The sequence below is a fragment of the Oncorhynchus mykiss genome, chromosome 18, assembly GCF_013265735.2.
Source record: "Oncorhynchus mykiss isolate Arlee chromosome 18, USDA_OmykA_1.1, whole genome shotgun sequence".
Classification (NCBI taxonomy): Eukaryota; Metazoa; Chordata; class Actinopteri; order Salmoniformes; family Salmonidae; genus Oncorhynchus; species Oncorhynchus mykiss.
In genome coordinates, this window is record NC_048582.1 from 66,452,005 (window position 1) to 66,477,947 (window position 25,943).

The following is a 25,943-nucleotide window of genomic DNA, read 5'->3' on the forward strand; positions in this document are numbered from 1 at the left end:
TAACATCATATAGATCAGCTGTAACATCATGTAGATCAGCTATAACAGCTATAACATCATGTAGATCATCTATAACAACATGTAGATCAGCTATAACATCATGTAGATCAGCTATATCATCATGTAGATCAGCTATAACATCATGTAGATCAGCTATAACATCATGTAGATCAGCTATAACAGCTATAACATCATGTAGATCAGCTATAACATCATGTAGATCAGCTATAACATCATGTAGATCAGCTATAACATCATGTAGATCAGCGGTAACATCATGTAGATCAGCGGTAACATCATGTAGATCAGCTGATCATGTAGATCAGCTATAACATCATGTAGATCAGCTATAACAGCTGTAACATCATGTAGATCAGCTATAACAGCTATAACATCATATAGATCAGCGGTAACATCATGTAGATCAGCTATAACATCATGTAGATCAGCTGTAACATCATGTAGATCAGCTATAACATCATGTAGATCAGCTATAACATCATGTAGATCAGCGGTAACATCATGTAGATCAGCTATAACATCATGTAGATCAGCGGTAACATCATGTAGATCAGCTATAACAGCTATAACATCATGTAGATCAGCTATAACATCATGTAGATCAGCTATAACATAATGTAGATCAGCTATAACATCATGTAGATCAGCTATAACATCATGTAGATCAGCGGTAACATCATGTAGATCAGCGGTAACATCATGTAGATCAGCTGTAACATCATGTAGATCAGCTATAACATCATGTAGATCACCTATAACAGCTGTAACATCATGTAGATCAGCTATAACAGCTATAACATCATATAGATCAGCGGTAACATCATGTAGATCAGCTGTAACATCATGTAGATCAGCTATAACATCATGTAGATCAGCTATAACATCATGTAGATCAGCGGTAACATCATGTAGATCAGCTATAACATCATGTAGATCAGCTGTAACATCATGTAGATCAGCTATAACATCATGTAGATCAGCTATAACATCATGTAGATCAGCGGTAACATCATGTAGATCAGCTATAACATCATGTAGATCAGCGGTAACATCATGTAGATCAGCTATAACAGCTATAACATCATGTAGATCAGCTATAACATCATGTCGATCAGCTATAACATCATGTAGATCAGCTATAACATCATGTAGATCAGCTATAACATCATGTAGATCAGCGGTAACATCATGTAGATCAGCGGTAACATCATGTAGATCAGCTGTAACATCATGTAGATCAGCTATAACATCATGTAGATCAGCGGTAACATCATGTAGATCAGCTATAACATCATGTAGATCAGCGGTAACATCATGTAGATCAGCTATAACAGCTATAACATCATGTAGATCAGCTATAACATCATGTAGATCAGCTATAACATCATGTAGATCAGCTATAACATCATGTAGATCAGCTGTAACATCATGTAGATCAGCTATAACATCATGTAGATCAGCGGTAACATCATGTAGATCAGCGGTAACATCATGTAGATCAGCTATAACAGCTATAACATCATGTAGATCAGCTATAACATCATGTCGATCAGCTATAACATCATGTAGATCAGCTATAACATCATGTAGATCAGCTATAACATCATGTAGATCAGCGGTAACATCATGTAGATCAGCGGTAACATCATGTAGATCAGCTATAACATCATGTAGATCAGCGGTAACATCATGTAGATCAGCTATAACATCATGTAGATCAGCGGTAACATCATGTAGATCAGCTATAACAGCTATAACATCATGTAGATCAGCTATAACATCATGTAGATCAGCTATAACATCATGTAGATCAGCTATAACATCATGTAGATCAGCTATAACATCATGTAGATCAGCTGTAACATCATGTAGATCAGCTATAACATCATGTAGATCAGCGGTAACATCATGTAGATCAGCGGTAACATCATGTAGATCAGCTGTAACATCATGTAGATCAGCTATAACATCATGTAGATCAGCTATAACAGCTGTAACATCATGTAGATCAGCTATAACATCATGTAGATCAGCTATAACATCATGTAGATCAGCGGTAACATCATGTAGATCAGCTATAACAGCTATAACATCATGTAGATCAGCGGTAACATCATGTAGATCAGCTATAACAGCTATAACATCATATAGATCAGCTGTAACATCATGTAGATCAGCTATAACAGCTATAACATCATGTAGATCATCTATAACAACATGTAGATCAGCTATAACATCATGTAGATCAGCTATATCATCATGTAGATCAGCTATAACATCATGTAGATCAGCTATAACATCATGTAGATCAGCTATAACAGCTATAACATCATGTAGATCAGCTATAACATCATGTAGATCAGCTATAACATCATGTAGATCAGCTATAACATCATGTAGATCAGCGGTAACATCATGTAGATCAGCGGTAACATCATGTAGATCAGCTGTAACATCATGTAGATCAGCTATAACATCATGTAGATCAGCTATAACAGCTGTAACATCATGTAGATCAGCTATAACAGCTATAACATCATATAGATCAGCGGTAACATCATGTAGATCAGCTATAACATCATGTAGATCAGCTGTAACATCATGTAGATCAGCTATAACATCATGTAGATCAGCTATAACATCATGTAGATCAGCGGTAACATCATGTAGATCAGCTATAACATCATGTAGATCAGCGGTAACATCATGTAGTTCAGCTATAACAGCTATAACATCATGTAGATCAGCTATAACATCATGTAGATCAGCTATAACATCATGTAGATCAGCTATAACATCATGTAGATCAGCTATAACATCATGTAGATCAGCGGTAACATCATGTAGATCAGCGGTAACATCATGTAGATCAGCTGTAACATCATGTAGATCAGCTATAACATCATGTAGATCAGCTATAACATCATGTAGATCAGCTATAACATCATGTAGATCAGCTATAACAGCTGTAACATAATGTAGATCAGCTATAACATCATGTAGATCAGCGGTAACATCATGTAGATCAGCTATAACAGCTATAACATCATGTAGATCATCTATAACAACATGTAGATCAGCTATAACATCATGTAGATCAGCTATATCATCATGTAGATCAGCTATAACATCATGTAGATCAGCTATAACATCATGTAGATCAGCTATAACAGCTATAACATCATGTAGATCAGCTATAACATCATGTAGATCAGCTATAACATCATGTAGATCAGCTATAACATCATGTAGATCAGCGGTAACATCATGTAGATCAGCGGTAACATCATGTAGATCAGCTATAACATCATGTAGATCAGCTATAACATCATGTAGATCAGCTATAACAGCTGTAACATAATGTAGATCAGCTATAACATCATGTAGATCAGCGGTAACATCATGTAGATCAGCTATAACAGCTATAACATCATGTAGATCATCTATAACAACATGTAGATCAGCTATAACATCATGTAGATCAGCTATATCATCATGTAGATCAGCTATAACATCATGTAGATCAGCTATAACATCATGTAGATCAGCTATAACAGCTATAACATCATGTAGATCAGCTATAACATCATGTAGATCAGCTATAACATCATGTAGATCAGCTATAACATCATGTAGATCAGCGGTAACATCATGTAGATCAGCGGTAACATCATGTAGATCAGCTGTAACATCATGTAGATCAGCTATAACATCATGTAGATCAGCTATAACAGCTGTAACATCATGTAGATCAGCTATAACAGCTATAACATCATATAGATCAGCGGTAACATCATGTAGATCAGCTGTAACATCATGTAGATCAGCTATAACATCATGTAGATCAGCTATAACATCATGTAGATCAGCGGTAACATCATGTAGATCAGCTATAACAGCTATAACATCATGTAGATCAGCTATAACATCATGTAGATCAGCTATAACATCATGTAGATCAGCTATAACATCATGTAGATCAGCTATAACATCATGTAGATCAGCGGTAACATCATGTAGATCAGCGGTAACATCATGTAGATCAGCTGTAACATCATGTAGATCAGCTATAACATCATGTAGATCAGCTGTAACATCATGTAGATCAGCTATAACATCATGTAGATCAGCTATAACATCATGTAGATCAGCGGTAACATCATGTAGATCAGCTATAACATCATGTAGATCAGCGGTAACATCATGTAGATCAGCTATAACAGCTATAACATCATGTAGATCAGCTATAACATCATGTAGATCAGCTATAACATCATGTAGATCAGCGGTAACATCATGTAGATCAGCTATAACAGCTATAACATCATGTAGATCAGCGGTAACATCATGTAGATCAGCTATAACAGCTATAACATCATATAGATCAGCTGTAACATCATGTAGATCAGCTATAACAGCTATAACATCATGTAGATCATCTATAACAACATGTAGATCAGCTATAACATCATGTAGATCAGCTATATCATCATGTAGATCAGCTATAACATCATGTAGATCAGCTATAACATCATGTAGATCAGCGGTAACATCATGTAGATCAGCGGTAACATCATGTAGATCAGCTGTAACATCATGTAGATCAGCTATAACATCATGTAGATCAGCTATAACAGCTGTAACATCATGTAGATCAGCTATAACAGCTATAACATCATATAGATCAGCGGTAACATCATGTAGATCAGCTATAACATCATGTAGATCAGCTGTAACATCATGTAGATCAGCTATAACATCATGTAGATCAGCTATAACATCATGTAGATCAGCGGTAACATCATGTAGATCAGCTATAACATCATGTAGATCAGCGGTAACATCATGTAGATCAGCTATAACAGCTATAACATCATGTAGATCAGCTATAACATCATGTAGATCAGCTATAACATAATGTAGATCAGCTATAACATCATGTAGATCAGCTATAACATCATGTAGATCAGCGGTAACATCATGTAGATCAGCGGTAACATCATGTAGATCAGCTGTAACATCATGTAGATCAGCTATAACATCATGTAGATCACCTATAACAGCTGTAACATCATGTAGATCAGCTATAACAGCTATAACATCATATAGATCAGCGGTAACATCATGTAGATCAGCTGTAACATCATGTAGATCAGCTATAACATCATGTAGATCAGCTATAACATCATGTAGATCAGCGGTAACATCATGTAGATCAGCTTTAACATCATGTAGATCAGCTGTAACATCATGTAGATCAGCTATAACATCATGTAGATCAGCTATAACATCATGTAGATCAGCGGTAACATCATGTAGATCAGCTATAACATCATGTAGATCAGCGGTAACATCATGTAGATCAGCTATAACAGCTATAACATCATGTAGATCAGCTATAACATCATGTCGATCAGCTATAACATCATGTAGATCAGCTATAACATCATGTAGATCAGCTATAACATCATGTAGATCAGCGGTAACATCATGTAGATCAGCGGTAACATCATGTAGATCAGCTGTAACATCATGTAGATCAGCTATAACATCATGTAGATCAGCGGTAACATCATGTAGATCAGCTATAACATCATGTAGATCAGCGGTAACATCATGTAGATCAGCTATAACAGCTATAACATCATGTAGATCAGCTATAACATCATGTAGATCAGCTATAACATCATGTAGATCAGCTATAACATCATGTAGATCAGCTGTAACATCATGTAGATCAGCTATAACATCATGTAGATCAGCGGTAACATCATGTAGATCAGCGGTAACATCATGTAGATCAGCTATAACAGCTATAACATCATGTAGATCAGCTATAACATCATGTCGATCAGCTATAACATCATGTAGATCAGCTATAACATCATGTAGATCAGCTATAACATCATGTAGATCAGCGGTAACATCATGTAGATCAGCGGTAACATCATGTAGATCAGCGGTAACATCATGTAGATCAGCTATAACATCATGTAGATCAGCGGTAACATCATGTAGATCAGCTATAACATCATGTAGATCAGCGGTAACATCATGTAGATCAGCTATAACAGCTATAACATCATGTAGATCAGCTATAACATCATGTAGATCAGCTATAACATCATGTAGATCAGCTATAACATCATGTAGATCAGCTATAACATCATGTAGATCAGCTGTAACATCATGTAGATCAGCTATAACATCATGTAGATCAGCGGTAACATCATGTAGATCAGCGGTAACATCATGTAGATCAGCTGTAACATCATGTAGATCAGCTATAACATCATGTAGATCAGCTATAACAGCTGTAACATCATGTAGATCAGCTATAACAGCTATAACATCATATAGATCAGCGGTAACATCATGTAGATCAGCTATAACATCATGTAGATCAGCTGTAACATCATGTAGATCAGCTATAACATCATGTAGATCAGCTATAACATCATGTAGATCAGCGGTAACATCATGTAGATCAGCTATAACATCATGTAGATCAGCGGTAACATCATGTAGATCAGCTATAACAGCTATAACATCATGTAGATCAGCTATAACATCATGTCGATCAGCTATAACATCATGTAGATCAGCTATAACATCATGTAGATCAGCTATAACATCATGTAGATCAGCGGTAACATCATGTAGATCAGCGGTAACATCATGTAGATCAGCGGTAACATCATGTAGATCAGCTATAACATCATGTAGATCAGCGGTAACATCATGTAGATCAGCTATAACATCATGTAGATCAGCGGTAACATCATGTAGATCAGCTATAACAGCTATAACATCATGTAGATCAGCTATAACATCATGTAGATCAGCTATAACATCATGTAGATCAGCTATAACATCATGTAGATCAGCTATAACATCATGTAGATCAGCTGTAACATCATGTAGATCAGCTATAACATCATGTAGATCAGCGGTAACATCATGTAGATCAGCGGTAACATCATGTAGATCAGCTATAACAGCTATAACATCATGTAGATCAGCTATAACATCATGTCGATCAGCTATAACATCATGTAGATCAGCTATAACATCATGTAGATCAGCTATAACATCATGTAGATCAGCGGTAACATCATGTAGATCAGCGGTAACATCATGTAGATCAGCGGTAACATCATGTAGATCAGCTATAACATCATGTAGATCAGCGGTAACATCATGTAGATCAGCTATAACATCATGTAGATCAGCGGTAACATCATGTAGATCAGCTATAACAGCTATAACATCATGTAGATCAGCTATAACATCATGTAGATCAGCTATAACATCATGTAGATCAGCTATAACATCATGTAGATCAGCTATAACATCATGTAGATCAGCTGTAACATCATGTAGATCAGCTATAACATCATGTAGATCAGCGGTAACATCATGTAGATCAGCGGTAACATCATGTAGATCAGCTGTAACATCATGTAGATCAGCTATAACATCATGTAGATCAGCGGTAACATCATGTAGATCAGCTATAACATCATGTAGATCAGCGGTAACATCATGTAGATCAGCTATAACAGCTATAACATCATGTAGATCAGCTATAACATGTCGATCAGCTATAACATCATGTAGATCAGCTATAACAACATGTAGATCAGCTATAACATCATGTAGATCAGCGGTAACATCATGTAGATCAGCGGTAACATCATGTAGATCAGCGGTAACATCATGTAGATCAGCTATAACATCATGTAGATCAGCGGTAACATCATGTAGATCAGCTATAACAGCTATAACATCATGTAGATCAGCTATAACATCATGTAGATCAGCTATAACATCATGTAGATCAGCTATAACATCATGTAGATCAGCTATAACATCATGTAGATCAGCGGTAACATCATGTAGATCAGCGGTAACATCATGTAGATCAGCTGTAACATCATGTAGATCAGCTATAACATCATGTAGATCAGCTGTAACATCATGTAGATCAGCTATAACATCATGTAGATCAGCTATAACATCATGTAGATCAGCGGTAACATCATGTAGATCAGCTATAACATCATGTAGATCAGCGGTAACATCATGTAGATCAGCTATAACAGCTATAACATCATGTAGATCAGCTATAACATCATGTAGATCAGCTATAACATCATGTAGATCAGCGGTAACATCATGTAGATCAGCTATAACAGCTATAACATCATGTAGATCAGCGGTAACATCATGTAGATCAGCTATAACAGCTATAACATCATATAGATCAGCTGTAACATCATGTAGATCAGCTATAACAGCTATAACATCATGTAGATCATCTATAACAACATGTAGATCAGCTATAACATCATGTAGATCAGCTATATCATCATGTAGATCAGCTATAACATCATGTAGATCAGCTATAACATCATGTAGATCAGCGGTAACATCATGTAGATCAGCGGTAACATCATGTAGATCAGCTGTAACATCATGTAGATCAGCTATAACATCATGTAGATCAGCTATAACAGCTGTAACATCATGTAGATCAGCTATAACAGCTATAACATCATATAGATCAGCGGTAACATCATGTAGATCAGCTATAACATCATGTAGATCAGCTGTAACATCATGTAGATCAGCTATAACATCATGTAGATCAGCTATAACATCATGTAGATCAGCGGTAACATCATGTAGATCAGCTATAACATCATGTAGATCAGCGGTAACATCATGTAGATCAGCTATAACAGCTATAACATCATGTAGATCAGCTATAACATCATGTAGATCAGCTATAACATAATGTAGATCAGCTATAACATCATGTAGATCAGCTATAACATCATGTAGATCAGCGGTAACATCATGTAGATCAGCGGTAACATCATGTAGATCAGCTGTAACATCATGTAGATCAGCTATAACATCATGTAGATCACCTATAACAGCTGTAACATCATGTAGATCAGCTATAACAGCTATAACATCATATAGATCAGCGGTAACATCATGTAGATCAGCTGTAACATCATGTAGATCAGCTATAACATCATGTAGATCAGCTATAACATCATGTAGATCAGCGGTAACATCATGTAGATCAGCTTTAACATCATGTAGATCAGCTGTAACATCATGTAGATCAGCTATAACATCATGTAGATCAGCTATAACATCATGTAGATCAGCGGTAACATCATGTAGATCAGCTATAACATCATGTAGATCAGCGGTAACATCATGTAGATCAGCTATAACAGCTATAACATCATGTAGATCAGCTATAACATCATGTCGATCAGCTATAACATCATGTAGATCAGCTATAACATCATGTAGATCAGCTATAACATCATGTAGATCAGCGGTAACATCATGTAGATCAGCGGTAACATCATGTAGATCAGCTGTAACATCATGTAGATCAGCTATAACATCATGTAGATCAGCGGTAACATCATGTAGATCAGCTATAACATCATGTAGATCAGCGGTAACATCATGTAGATCAGCTATAACAGCTATAACATCATGTAGATCAGCTATAACATCATGTAGATCAGCTATAACATCATGTAGATCAGCTATAACATCATGTAGATCAGCTGTAACATCATGTAGATCAGCTATAACATCATGTAGATCAGCGGTAACATCATGTAGATCAGCGGTAACATCATGTAGATCAGCTATAACAGCTATAACATCATGTAGATCAGCTATAACATCATGTCGATCAGCTATAACATCATGTAGATCAGCTATAACATCATGTAGATCAGCTATAACATCATGTAGATCAGCGGTAACATCATGTAGATCAGCGGTAACATCATGTAGATCAGCGGTAACATCATGTAGATCAGCTATAACATCATGTAGATCAGCGGTAACATCATGTAGATCAGCTATAACATCATGTAGATCAGCGGTAACATCATGTAGATCAGCTATAACAGCTATAACATCATGTAGATCAGCTATAACATCATGTAGATCAGCTATAACATCATGTAGATCAGCTATAACATCATGTAGATCAGCTATAACATCATGTAGATCAGCTGTAACATCATGTAGATCAGCTATAACTGTCACGCCCTGACCATAGTTTACTTTGTATTTTCTATGTTTTGATTGGTCAGGGTGTGATCTGAGTGGGCATTCTATGTTACATGTCTAGTTTGTCTAGTTCTATGTTCGGCCTGATATGGTTCTCAATCAGAGGCAGGTGTTCGTCATTGTCTCTGATTGGGAACCATATTTAGGTAGCCTGGGTTTCACTGTGTGTTTGTGGGTGATTGTTCCTGTCTATGTGTTTTTTACCAGATAGGCTGTTTTAGGTTTTCGTTACGTTCATCACGTTCTTTATTTTGGTAGTGTTTGCATTGATTCGTGTTTTACGTTTGTTCATTAAAACATGGATCGCAATCTACACGCTGCATTTTGGTCCGACTCTCCTTCTCACGAAGAAAACCGTTACAGAATCACCCACCACCAACGGACCAAGCAGCGTGTCAACAGGCAGGAGCAGCGCGAGGAGACGCGCAATAAGGACTTCTGGACATGGGAGGAAATCCTCGACGGGAGAGGACCCTGGGCTAAACCAGGGGAGTGTAGCCGCCCAAAGGTGCAGCAGGAGAAGAAGCAGCAGGAGCAGCTGCAGTGGGAGAGGCTGCACCACCTGGAGAAATGGACATGGGAGGAAGAACTGGACGGTAAAGGACCCTGGGCTCAGCCTGGAGAATATCGCCGCCCCAAGGAGGAACTGGAGGCGGCGAAAGCTGAGAGGCGCAGATATGAGGAGGCAGCACGACGTAGCGGATGGAAGCCTGAGAGGCAGCCCCAAAAATTTCTTGGGGGGGGGCTAACAGGGAGTATGGCTACGCCAGGTAGGAGACCTGGGCAGACTCCCTGTGCTTACCGGGGGGCTAGAGAGACCGGACAGGCACCGTGTTATGCAGTGGTGCGCACGGTGTCTCCAGTGCGGGTGCATAGCCCGGTGCGGTATATTCCAGCTCCGCGTGTCTGCCGGGCTAGATTGAGCGTCGAGCCTAATGCCATGAAGCCGGCTCTACGCAGCTGGTCCCCAGTGCGTCTCCTTGGGCCGGTTTACATGGCACCAGCCTTGCGCTCGGTTTCTCCGGTTCGCCTGCATAGTCCAGTGCGGGCTATTCCACCTCGCCGCACTGGCAGGGCGACCGTGAGCATTCAACCAGGTAAGGTTGGGCAGGCTCGGTGCTCAAGAGCTCCAGTGCGCCTGCACGGTCCGGTTTTTCCAGTACCACCTCCACACCCCAGCCCTCCGGTAGCAGCTCCCCGCACCAGGCTTCCTGTGCGTGTCCTCGGCCCAGTACCACCAGTGCCAGCACCACGCATCAGGCCTACAGTGCGCCTCGCCTGTCCAGCGCTGCCAGAGCCTCCCTTCTCTTCAGCGCTGTCGGAGTCTCCTGCCTGTTTAGCGCTGTTAGAGCCTGCCTTCTCTACAGCGCTGCCGGAGTCTCCCGCCTGTTCAGAACTGCCAGTTAGCATAGAGCTGCCAGTTAGCATAGAGCTGCCAGTTAGCATAGAGCTGCCAGTTAGCATAGAGCTGCCAGTTAGCTTAGAGCTGCCAGTTAGCAAGGAGCTGCCAGTCTGCAAGGAGCTGCCAGTCTGCATAGAGCTGCCAGTCTGCATGGAGCTGCCAGTCTGCAAGGAGCCGCCAGAGCTGCCAGTCTGCAGGATGCCGCCAAAGCTGCCAGTCTGCAAGGAGCCGCCAGAGCTGCCAGTCTGCAAGGAGCCGCCAGAGCTGCCAGTTAGCATGGAGCAGCCAGGGCCGCCAGTCAGCATGGAGCAGCCAGGGCCGCCAGTCAGCATGGAGCAGCCAGGGCCGCCAGTCAGCATGGAGCAGCCAGTCAGCATGGAGCAGCCAGTCAGCATGGAGCAGCCAGAGCAGCCAGTCAGCATGGAGCAGCCAGAGCTGCCAGTCAGCATGGAGCAGCCTGCCAGCATGGAGCAGCCAGAGCTGTCAGTCAGCATGGAGCAGCCAGAGCAGCCAGTCTGTGTCGACCAGTCTCTTCCAGATCTGCCAGTCGTCCAGACTCTTCCAGATCTGCCAGTCGTCCAGACTCTTCCAGATCTGCCAGTCGACCAGACTCTTCCAGATCTGCCCGTCGTCCAGACTCTTCCAGATCTGCCAGTCGACCAGACTCTTCCAGATCTGCCAGTCGACCAGACTCTTCCAGATCTGCCAGTCGACCAGACTCTTCCAGATCTGCCAGTCGACCAGACTCTTCCAGATCTGCCAGTCGACCAGACTCTTCCAGATCTGCCAGTCGACCAGACTCTTCCAGATCTGCCAGTCGACCAGACTCTTCCAGATCTGCCAGTCGACCAGACTCTTCCAGATCTGCCAGTCGACCAGACTCTTCCAGATCTGCCAGTCGACCAGACTCTTCCAGATCTGCCAGTCGACCAGACTCTTCCAGATCTGCCAGTCGACCAGACTCTTCCAGATCTGCCAGTCGACCAGACTCTTCCAGATCTGCCAGTCGACCAGACTCTTCCAGATCTGCCAGTCGTCCAGACTCTCTCAGATCTGCCAGTCGTCCAGATTCTCCCAGATCTGCCAGTCGTCCAGATTCTCCCAGATCTGCCAGTCGTCCAGATTCTCCCAGATCTGCCAGTCGTCCAGATTCTCCCAGATCCGCCAGTCAGCCAGGATCTTCCAGAACCGCCAGCCAGCCAGGATCTGCCGGATCTAACCACCTGCCTGAGCTTCTTCTCAGTGCTGAGCTTCTTCTCAGTGCTGAGCTTCCTCTCAGGGCTGAGCTACCCATCTGTCCCGAGTTACCTCTGTCCCGAGCTGTCCCTCTGTCCCATGTTATCATTGTGGTGGGTAACCTATTTAGGGACGTTTAGGAGGGGGATTAAAACTGTCATGGAGTGGGGTCCACGTCCAGCGCCAGAGCCGCCACCGCGGACAGATGCCCACCCAGACCCTCCCCTATAGGTTCAGGTTTTGCGGCCGGAGTCCGCACCTTGGGGGGGGGGTACTGTCACGCCCTGACCATAGTTTACTTTGTATTTTCTATGTTTTGATTGGTCAGGGTGTGATCTGAGTGGGCATTCTATGTTACATGTCTAGTTTGTCTAGTTCTATGTTCGGCCTGATATGGTTCTCAATCAGAGGCAGGTGTTCGTCATTGTCTCTGATTGGGAACCATATTTAGGTAGCCTGGGTTTCACTGTGTGTTTGTGGGTGATTGTTCCTGTCTATGTGTTTTTTACCAGATAGGCTGTTTTAGGTTTTCGTTACGTTCATCACGTTCTTTATTTTGGTAGTGTTTGCATTGATTCGTGTTTTACGTTTGTTCATTAAAACATGGATCGCAATCTACACGCTGCATTTTGGTCCGACTCTCCTTCTCACGAAGAAAACCGTTACAATAACATCATGTAGATCAGCGGTAACATCATGTAGATCAGCGGTAACATCATGTAGATCAGCTGTAACATCATGTAGATCAGCTATAACATCATGTAGATCAGCTATAACAGCTGTAACATCATGTAGATCAGCTATAACAGCTATAACATCATATAGATCAGCGGTAACATCATGTAGATCAGCTATAACATCATGTAGATCAGCTGTAACATCATGTAGATCAGCTATAACATCATGTAGATCAGCTATAACATCATGTAGATCAGCGGTAACATCATGTAGATCAGCTATAACATCATGTAGATCAGCGGTAACATCATGTAGATCAGCTATAACAGCTATAACATCATGTAGATCAGCTATAACATCATGTCGATCAGCTATAACATCATGTAGATCAGCTATAACATCATGTAGATCAGCTATAACATCATGTAGATCAGCGGTAACATCATGTAGATCAGCGGTAACATCATGTAGATCAGCGGTAACATCATGTAGATCAGCTATAACATCATGTAGATCAGCGGTAACATCATGTAGATCAGCTATAACATCATGTAGATCAGCGGTAACATCATGTAGATCAGCTATAACAGCTATAACATCATGTAGATCAGCTATAACATCATGTAGATCAGCTATAACATCATGTAGATCAGCTATAACATCATGTAGATCAGCTATAACATCATGTAGATCAGCTGTAACATCATGTAGATCAGCTATAACATCATGTAGATCAGCGGTAACATCATGTAGATCAGCGGTAACATCATGTAGATCAGCTATAACAGCTATAACATCATGTAGATCAGCTATAACATCATGTCGATCAGCTATAACATCATGTAGATCAGCTATAACATCATGTAGATCAGCTATAACATCATGTAGATCAGCGGTAACATCATGTAGATCAGCGGTAACATCATGTAGATCAGCGGTAACATCATGTAGATCAGCTATAACATCATGTAGATCAGCGGTAACATCATGTAGATCAGCTATAACATCATGTAGATCAGCGGTAACATCATGTAGATCAGCTATAACAGCTATAACATCATGTAGATCAGCTATAACATCATGTAGATCAGCTATAACATCATGTAGATCAGCTATAACATCATGTAGATCAGCTATAACATCATGTAGATCAGCTGTAACATCATGTAGATCAGCTATAACATCATGTAGATCAGCGGTAACATCATGTAGATCAGCGGTAACATCATGTAGATCAGCTGTAACATCATGTAGATCAGCTATAACATCATGTAGATCAGCGGTAACATCATGTAGATCAGCTATAACATCATGTAGATCAGCGGTAACATCATGTAGATCAGCTATAACAGCTATAACATCATGTAGATCAGCTATAACATGTCGATCAGCTATAACATCATGTAGATCAGCTATAACAACATGTAGATCAGCTATAACATCATGTAGATCAGCGGTAACATCATGTAGATCAGCGGTAACATCATGTAGATCAGCGGTAACATCATGTAGATCAGCTATAACATCATGTAGATCAGCGGTAACATCATGTAGATCAGCTATAACAGCTATAACATCATGTAGATCAGCTATAACATCATGTAGATCAGCTATAACATCATGTAGATCAGCGGTAACATCATGTAGATCAGCTATAACAGCTATAACATCATGTAGATCAGCTATAACATCATGTAGATCAGCTATAACATCATGTAGATCAGCGGTAACATCATGTAGATCAGCTATAACAGCTATAACATCATGTAGATCAGCGGTAACATCATGTAGATCAGCTATAACAGCTATAACATCATATAGATCAGCTGTAACATCATGTAGATCAGCTATAACATCATGTAGATCAGCTATAACATCATGTAGATCAGCGGTAACATCATGTAGATCAGCTATAACATCATGTAGATCAGCGGTAACATCATGTAGATCAGCTATAACAGCTATAACATCATGTAGATCAGCTATAACATCATGTAGATCAGCTATAACATCATGTAGATCAGCTATAACATCATGTAGATCAGCTGTAACATCATGTAGATCAGCTATAACATCATGTAGATCAGCGGTAACATCATGTAGATCAGCGGTAACATCATGTAGATCAGCTATAACAGCTATAACATCATGTAGATCAGCTATAACATCATGTCGATCAGCTATAACATCATGTAGATCAGCTATAACATCATGTAGATCAGCTATAACATCATGTAGATCAGCGGTAACATCATGTAGATCAGCGGTAACATCATGTAGATCAGCGGTAACATCATGTAGATCAGCTATAACATCATGTAGATCAGCGGTAACATCATGTAGATCAGCTATAACATCATGTAGATCAGCGGTAACATCATGTAGATCAGCTATAACAGCTATAACATCATGTAGATCAGCTATAACATCATGTAGATCAGCTATAACATCATGTAGATCAGCTATAACATCATGTAGATCAGCTGTAACATCATGTAGATCAGCTATAACATCATGTAGATCAGCGGTAACATCATGTAGATCAGCGGTAACATCATGTAGATCAGCTGTAACATCATGTAGATCAGCTATAACATCATGTAGATCAGCTATAACAGCTGTAACATCATGTAGATCAGCTATAACAGCTATAACATCATATAGATCAGCGGTAACATCATGTAGATCAGCTATAACATCATGTAGATCAGCTGTAACATCATGTAGATCAGCTATAACATCATGTAGATCAGCTATAACATCATGTAGATCAGCGGTAACATCATGTAGATCAGCTATAACAGCTATAACATCATGTAGATCAGCTATAACATCATGTCGATCAGCTATAACATCATGTAGATCAGCTATAACATCATGTAGATCAGCTATAACATCATGTAGATCAGCGGTAACATCATGTAGATCAGCGGTAACATCATGTAGATCAGCGGTAACATCATGTAGATCAGCTATAACATCATGTAGATCAGCGGTAACATCATGTAGATCAGCTATAACATCATGTAGATCAGCGGTAACATCATGTAGATCAGCTATAACAGCTATAACATCATGTAGATCAGCTATAACATCATGTAGATCAGCTATAACATCATGTAGATCAGCTATAACATCATGTAGATCAGCTATAACATCATGTAGATCAGCTGTAACATCATGTAGATCAGCTATAACATCATGTAGATCAGCGGTAACATCATGTAGATCAGCGGTAACATCATGTAGATCAGCTATAACAGCTATAACATCATGTAGATCAGCTATAACATCATGTCGATCAGCTATAACATCATGTAGATCAGCTATAACATCATGTAGATCAGCTATAACATCATGTAGATCAGCGGTAACATCATGTAGATCAGCGGTAACATCATGTAGATCAGCGGTAACATCATGTAGATCAGCTATAACATCATGTAGATCAGCGGTAACATCATGTAGATCAGCTATAACATCATGTAGATCAGCGGTAACATCATGTAGATCAGCTATAACAGCTATAACATCATGTAGATCAGCTATAACATCATGTAGATCAGCTATAACATCATGTAGATCAGCTATAACATCATGTAGATCAGTTATAACATCATGTAGATCAGCTGTAACATCATGTAGATCAGCTATAACATCATGTAGATCAGCGGTAACATCATGTAGATCAGCGGTAACATCATGTAGATCAGCTGTAACATCATGTAGATCAGCTATAACATCATGTAGATCAGCGGTAACATCATGTAGATCAGCTATAACATCATGTAGATCAGCGGTAACATCATGTAGATCAGCTATAACAGCTATAACATCATGTAGATCAGCTATAACATGTCGATCAGCTATAACATCATGTAGATCAGCTATAACAACATGTAGATCAGCTATAACATCATGTAGATCAGCGGTAACATCATGTAGATCAGCGGTAACATCATGTAGATCAGCGGTAACATCATGTAGATCAGCTATAACATCATGTAGATCAGCGGTAACATCATGTAGATCAGCTATAACAGCTATAACATCATGTAGATCAGCTATAACATCATGTAGATCAGCTATAACATCATGTAGATCAGCGGTAACATCATGTAGATCAGCTATAACAGCTATAACATCATGTAGATCAGCTATAACATCATGTAGATCAGCTATAACATCATGTAGATCAGCGGTAACATCATGTAGATCAGCTATAACAGCTATAACATCATGTAGATCAGCGGTAACATCATGTAGATCAGCTATAACAGCTATAACATCATATAGATCAGCTGTAACATCATGTAGATCAGCTATAACATCATGTAGTTCAGCTATAACATCATGTAGATCAGCTATAACATCATGTAGATCAGCTATAACAGCTGTAACATAATGTAGATCAGCTATAACATCATGTAGATCAGCGGTAACATCATGTAGATCAGCTATAACAGCTATAACATCATGTAGATCATCTATAACAACATGTAGATCAGCTATAACATCATGTAGATCAGCTATATCATCATGTAGATCAGCTATAACATCATGTAGATCAGCTATAACAGCTGTAACATCATGTAGATCAGCTATAACAGCTATAACATCATATAGATCAGCGGTAACATCATGTAGATCAGCTATAACATCATGTAGATCAGCTGTAACATCATGTAGATCAGCTATAACATCATGTAGATCAGCGGTAACATCATGTAGATCAGCGGTAACATCATGTAGATCAGCTGTAACATCATGTAGATCAGCTATAACATCATGTAGATCAGCGGTAACATCATTTACATCAGCGGTAACATCATGTAGATCAGCGGTAACATCATGTAGATCAGCTATAACATCATGTAGATCAGCGGTAACATCATGTAGATCAGCTATAACAGCTATAACATCATGTAGATCAGCTATAACATCATGTAGATCAGCTATAACATCATGTAGATCAGCGGTAACATCATGTAGATCAGCTATAACAGCTATAACATCATGTAGATCAGCTATAACATCATGTACATCAGCTATAACATCATGTAGATCAGCGGTAACATCATGTAGATCAGCTATAACAGCTATAACATCATGTAGATCAGCGGTAACATCATGTAGATCAGCTATAACAGCTATAACATCATATAGATCAGCTGTAACATCATGTAGATCAGCTATAACATCATGTAGATCAGCTATAACATCATGTAGATCAGCTATAACATCATGTAGATCAGCTATAACAGCTGTAACATAATGTAGATCAGCTATAACATCATGTAGATCAGCGGTAACATCATGTAGATCAGCTATAACAGCTATAACATCATGTAGATCATCTATAACAACATGTAGATCAGCTATAACATCATGTAGATCAGCTATATCATCATGTAGATCAGCTATAACATCATGTAGATCAGCTATAACAGCTGTAACATCATGTAGATCAGCTATAACAGCTATAACATCATATAGATCAGCGGTAACATCATGTAGATCAGCTATAACATCATGTAGATCAGCTGTAACATCATGTAGATCAGCTATAACATCATGTAGATCAGCGGTAACATCATGTAGATCAGCGGTAACATCATGTAGATCAGCTGTAACATCATGTAGATCAGCTATAACATCATGTAGATCAGCTATAACATCATGTAGATCAGCGGTAACATCATGTAGATCAGCTATAACATCATGTAGATCAGCGGTAACATCATGTAGATCAGCTATAACAACTATAACATCATGTAGATCAGCTATAACATCATGTCGATCAGCTATAACATCATGTAGATCAGCTATAACATCATGTAGATCAGCTATAACATCATGTAGATCAGCGGTAACATCATGTAGATCAGCGGTAACATCATGTAGATCAGCGGTAACATCATGTAGATCAGCTATAACATCATGTAGATCAGCGGTAACATCATGTAGATCAGCTATAACATCATGTAGATCAGCGGTAACATCATGTAGATCAGCTATAACAGCTATAACATCATGTAGATCAGCTATAACACCATGTAGATCAGCTATAACATCATGTAGATCAGCGGTAACATCATGTAGATCAGCTATAACAGCTATAACATCATGTAGATCAGCGGTAACATCATGTAGATCAGCTATAACAGCTATAACATCATATAGATCAGCTGTAACATCATGTAGATCAGCTATAACATCATGTAGATCAGCTATAACATCATGTAGATCAGCTATAACATCATGTAGATCAGCTATAACAGCTGTAACATAATGTAGATCATCTATAACAACATGTAGATCAGCTGTAACATCATGTAGATCAGCTATATCATCATGTAGATCAGCTATAACATCATGTAGATCAGCTATAACAGCTGTAACATCATGTAGATCAGCTATAACAGCTATAACATCATATAGATCAGCGGTAACATCATGTAGATCAGCTATAACATAATGTAGATCAGCTGTAACATCATGTTGATCAGCTATAACATCATGTAGATCAGCTATAACGTCATGTAGATCAGCGGTAACATCATGTAGATCAGCTGTAACATCATGTAGATCAGCTATAACAGCTATAACATCATGTAGATCAGCGGTAACATCATGTAGATCAGCTATAACAGCTATAACATCATGTAGATCAGCTATAACATCATGTAGATCAGCTATAACATCATGTAGATCAGCTATAACATCATGTAGATCAGCTATAACATCATGTAGATCAGCGGTAACATCATGTAGATCAGCGGTAACATCATGTAGATCAGCTATAACATCATGTAGATCAGCAATAACATCATGTAGATCAGCTATAACATCATGCAGATCAGCTGTAACATCATTTAGATCAGCTATAACAGCTATAACATCATGTAGATCAGCTATAACATCATGTAGATCAGCTATAACATCATGTAGATCAGCTATAACATCATGTAGATCAGCTGTAACATCATGTAGATCAGCTATAACATCATGTAGATCAGCTGTAACATCATGTAGATCAGCTATAACATCATGTAGATCAGCTATAACATCATGTAGATCAGCTATAACATCATGTAGATCAGCGGTAACATCATGTAGATCAGCTATAACATCATGTAGATCAGCTATAACATCATGTAGATCAGCGGTAACATCATGTAGATCAGCTATAACATCATGTAGATCAGCTATAACACCATGTAGATCAGCTATAACAGCTATAACATCATGTAGATCAGCTATAACATCATGTAGATCAGCTATAACATCATGTAGATCAGCTATAACATCATGTAGATCAGCTATAACTGCTATAACACCATGTAGATCAGCTATAACATCATGTAGATCAGCTATAACACCATGTAGATCAGCTATAACAGCTATAACATCATGTAGATCAGCTATAACACCATGTAGATCAGCTATAACAGCTATAACATCATGTAGATCAGCTATAACATCATGTAGATCAGCTATAACATCATGTAGATCAGCTATAACATCATGTAGATCAGCTATAACATCATGTAGAGCCTAACGGCATTGCAGTTTAATATGATAATTGCTCCCCAGAGTAAATGTAGTGCAAATTATTCAACAGATATAGCTAGCTCCCTATCTCACGTTGTGTGTGTGTGTATGTGTGTGTGTCTGTGTGTGTCTGTCTGTGTGTGTGTATGTGTGTGTGTGTGTGTGTGTGTGTGTGTATGTGTGTGTGTCTGTGTGTGTCTGTCTGTGTGTGTGTGTGTGTGTGTGTGTGTGTGTGTGTATCCAGATCCGCAGTGTGCAGGTGCTCCCCTTGGACTATGAGATTGAGTACATCTGCAGAGGGAACAGGTGGATCGTAGGTCCCAAGGTGAGGAAGTGTCTCCCCAACGGTACCTGGACTGACCTCACGCAGCGCAGCAAATGCTGTGAGTTACAACTCTTCTTTCACACACTCCATAACTGACTATATTCAATCACCTCTCTATCTCCTCACACTCCCCCGTGTTTTCTGCCTCCACCTACCTTTCTCTGATTTTTCTACTGCTTTTTGGAAGAGGTAATGTCCTCTAACCAGCTTCTCATGAGGCATGATAGCCATGACATGGTTGCATGATCCCCAGAATGAGTCAAGTTCACCACGGAGCCCTTTCAGGAAGACACAACATTCTGTAACACCCTGGGTATTATTGACCCCGTCCTTGATCGCGTCGCAACTTGGTTTTGTGAACGTAATCAATAACTTCTTCCACCGTGCACCCCGACACCCACAGTCTAACCACTCACTGTCCGTCTACATTATCTATATGCCCATCTGTTGTCTGTGTAGTGGTTGCTGTGACTCTCTGCCAAAAGCTCTTCTTCACAGACTGATGTCTTTCTAGTGGTTGTTCCTTTTTAATTTTACAGTAGCACAGGGTTAAAAAAAACAAATATATATCTCTCTCCCTCTCTCTCTTTATCTCTCCCTCTCTCTCTCCCTCTCTCTCTCCCTCTCTCTCTCCCTCTCTCCCTCCCTCTCTCTCTCCCTCTCTCTCTCCCTCTTTCTCTCTCTCTCTCTCTCTCTCTCTCTCTCTCTCTCTCTCTCTCTCCCTCTCTCTCTCCCTCTCTCTGTCCCTCTTTCTGTCCCTCTCTCTCTCTCTCTCTCTCTCTCTCTCTCTCTCTCTCTCTCTCTCCTTCTCTCTCTCTGCCTCTCTCTCCCTCTCTGCCTCTCTCTCTCTCTCTCTCTCTCTCTCTCTCTCTCTCTCACTCTTACCCTCTCTAACCATGACCTATCCCTCCCTCCCCCAGTACTACTATGCCCGCGGGTGTGGACATCTCTGGAGAACGGGCGCGTATCAGAGTGGCCCCTGGGGCCCCCAGTGGAGGGGACCATACTTCAGTACAGCTGTCTGCCAGGATTCATCCTGATTGGAAGGAACTCCACACACTGCAACAAGCTGGGCAAATGGGACTCGCTCAAACCCGTCTGCCACTGTGAGTACAGATACTGCAGCTAAATTATTCTTGGATCCAATTGATGTACATTTTTAACAGAACAGTTTGGCTCTGTTAGTGTATAACTCTGTATTGTATAACTCTGTAGTGTTTAACTCTGTAGTGTATACCTCTGTAGTGTATAACTCTGTAGTGTATAACTCTGTAGTGTTTAACTCTGTAGTGTTTAACTTTGTAGTGTTTAACTCTGTATTGTATAATTCTGTAGTGTTTAACTCTGTAGTGTTTAACTCTGTAGTGTTTAACTCTGTAGTGTATAACTCTGTAGTGTTTAACTCTGTAGTGTTTAACTCTGTAGTGTTTAACTCTGTAGTGTATAACTCTGTAGTGTATAACTCTGTAGTGTTTAACTCTGTAGTGTTTAACTCTGTAGTGTTTAACTTTGTAGTGTTTAACTCTGTATTGTATAATTCTGTAGTGTTTAACTCTGTAGTGTTTAACTCTGTAGTGTTTAACTCTGTAGTGTATAACTCTGTAGTGTTTAACTCTGTAGTGTTTAACTCTGTAGTGTTTAACTCTGTAGTGTATAACTCTGTAGTGTATAACTCTGTAGTGTTTAACTCTGTAGTGTTTAACTCTGTAGTGTTTAACTTTGTAGTGTATAACTCTGTAGTGTATAACTCTGTAGTGTATAACTCTGTAGTGTATAACTCTGTAGTGTATAACTCTGTAGTGTATAACTCTGTAGTGTATAACTCTGTAGTGTATAACTCTGTAGTGTTTAACTTTGTAGTGTATAACTCTGTAGTGTATAACTCTGTAGTGTATAACTCTGTAGTGTATAACTCTGTAGTGTATAACTCTGTAGTGTATAACTCTGTTAGTGTATAACTCTGTAGTGTATAACTCTGTAGTGTATAACTCTGTAGTGTATAACTCTGTAGTGTATAACTCTGTAGTGTATAACTCTGTTTACAGTAAGATATAAAGGAGCACTTTATCTAGTATTTGTTGTGTGAATAGAAAGTAAAAGAGTTCTCTGTTTCTTTCTTCCTCCATGTCTCTGTTTGAAGATGACAGACATTATACAGGTGAGTCAATTTTCCTACATTTTGCCTGTAAGATTATATATTATATATATATTTTTTTATTTGATTGCTTTCCATGTAGCTTTTCCGTTTTTAGTGAAGTCTAAAGTGAAGTAACATTTATTTACCTTAGATATTTTTTGTAGAAACAATTTGATAAATGTATCACTTTCTTGTACCACCACATGGTGGCAGTGTTGTGCTGTAAATGTCTCTGGTGTTTTCTAACGTTGTCATAACAACCTCATACGCCCAACTGTGTGTGATCTACGATATTACAGATTGTATAGAGGTCAGTCCATTCACGGGAAGATGTCTATGAGAAAATTAAGATATAATTTAAAGCTAGAAATGCTATGGGTATCAGCAGAGCTATCAGTCCTTCTGTGACGGCATTGCAGTATTGATTTTAGCATGTAAATCTTGGTGGGGAAAAACGAAAAAACAAAACAATCGTGAGGCATGCCAGCAAAGCCACTACACAACACAACACTAAACAATACATTACTTGCACTATAACGGTGACAACAGTGCGCGTAAACTGTTAGGGCCTGCATAAAGATGTCCCAACAACAGAGCTTTCTTTCCCGGATCACCCTGTGGTGAATCCTTACCCCTGCTACACCTGGCTATCAGTGGATCTTTGTCTGGCAGGAAACAGTTCATCCAGCCTCATTTACTGCCTTTTAAGAAAGTATAGCTGATAAGGCTGACTCGCTTAAACAAATGTGTTTTCTACTGACAATGGAGCTGTACAAACTATGGCATAAGGGGATGACAAGCGGATAAGAGACAATCCGTAATTTATATTAAGTCATTAATGAGCGAGCTAGGACGGACGTAGTCAATATAACTATTTGTTCAGCACTTTTGAAATGTACAGCGACAGAATTCAGATCACGGGCCGTTCTTACGGTATTCTCCCTGTACACCAAGTCAGAACCGTAGGATAAATAAAGGGGGCATATAAGCAGACTATGAAAGCTCTTACAATATCTGATGTTGTAAATTTCTCTAGAACAGGCTACGTGTGCACCACCAGGTCAGAACAGTGGGGGAAAGGGATGAGGGAAAGGGATGAGGGGGAAAGGGATGAGGGGGAAAGGGACCTAATTAATAGGGTGAGGCACATGGGCAACTAACAGCTTACTACACACATACACTTAGTTTTTTCTTAACTACAGTATACATACAGTGCATTCGAAAAGTATTCAGACCCCTTGACTTTTTCCACATTTTGTTACGTTACAGCCTCATTCTAAAATGTATTAATTAGTTTCCCCTCCCCCCTCATAAATCTACACACAATACCCCATAATGACATCACAATACCCCATAATGACATCACAATACCCCATAATGACATCACAATACCCCATAACGACAAAGCAAAAACAGGTTTGTAGAAATGTTGACAAAAAAATAATACAAAAATACTGAAATATGACATTTGCATAAGTATTCAAACTCTTTCCTCAGTACTTCAATCAATCACCTTTGGCAGCTATTACAGCTCTGTCAGAGTGACCATCGGGTTCTTGGTCACCTCCCTGACCAAGACCTTTCCCCCCCCCCGATTGCTCAGTTTGACATGGCTTGTTTTTTGCCCTGACATGCACTGTCAACTTGTACGGTGCTCGGCGGTCGACGTCACCGGTCTTCTAGCCATCGCTGATCCATCTTTCATTTTCCATTGGTTTTGTCTTTATTTTCTACACACCTGGTTTTCATTATCCAATTACATGTTCATGTATTTAACCCTCTGTTTCCCCCATGTTTGTTGTGTGTCATTATTTCTATGTTCAGTTCGGTTCCTGATGGCTTGTATTTCAACGGGTGCTGTGTTTACCCTGTGTGTAATATTTACGCTTGGTATTTTGGTCAATTGTATTTGTTTAGCTTGTGCTTTTATTTTTTGAGTAAAGTACGTTGCTCACTCATTTTGCTCTCCTGCGTCTGACTTCATGCACCAGCTACACTCACCTTCTGACACAACTGTGGAACCATATATATCATCCTTGATGTTTCTACAACTTCTGTGTCCACCTGTTGGTAAATTCAACCGATTTGGACATGATTTGGAAAGGCACAAATCACGTCCATTCAATTTAATTTACTGTACCACAGGTGGTCTCCAAGTTGTAGAACCATCTCAAGGATGATCACCGGAAACAGGATGCACCTGAGCTCAATTACAAGTCTCATGGCAAAGGGTCTGAATACTTATGTAAATAAGTGTTTTCGCTTTGTCATTATTGTGTAGATTGATGAGTAAAAGAAAAACATGATTTAATCAATTTTAGAATAAGGCTGTAAGGAAACAACATGTGGAAACAGTCAAGTGGTCTGAATACTTTCCGAAAGCCCTGTATCTCTCTGGCATATTACATCATTTATACAGCAGCATTATTAGGGTGAGGCACATGGGCTACTAACAGCTTAGTGTTACTTTC

General features: G+C 39.6%; 1 long non-coding RNA gene across 1 annotated transcript in view; it reads left to right on the forward strand.

The window, feature by feature from the left end:
* LOC118941207 overlaps positions 1-21,387 on the forward strand; it is a 104,860-nt gene extending 83,473 nt beyond the window's left edge. Inside the window, exon 4 of the long non-coding RNA XR_005037538.1 lies at positions 21,255-21,387. This is a non-coding gene — a long non-coding RNA (uncharacterized LOC118941207). The remainder of the gene's footprint in view (positions 1-21,254) is intronic.
* Positions 21,388-25,943: the final 4,556 nt, after the last annotated feature.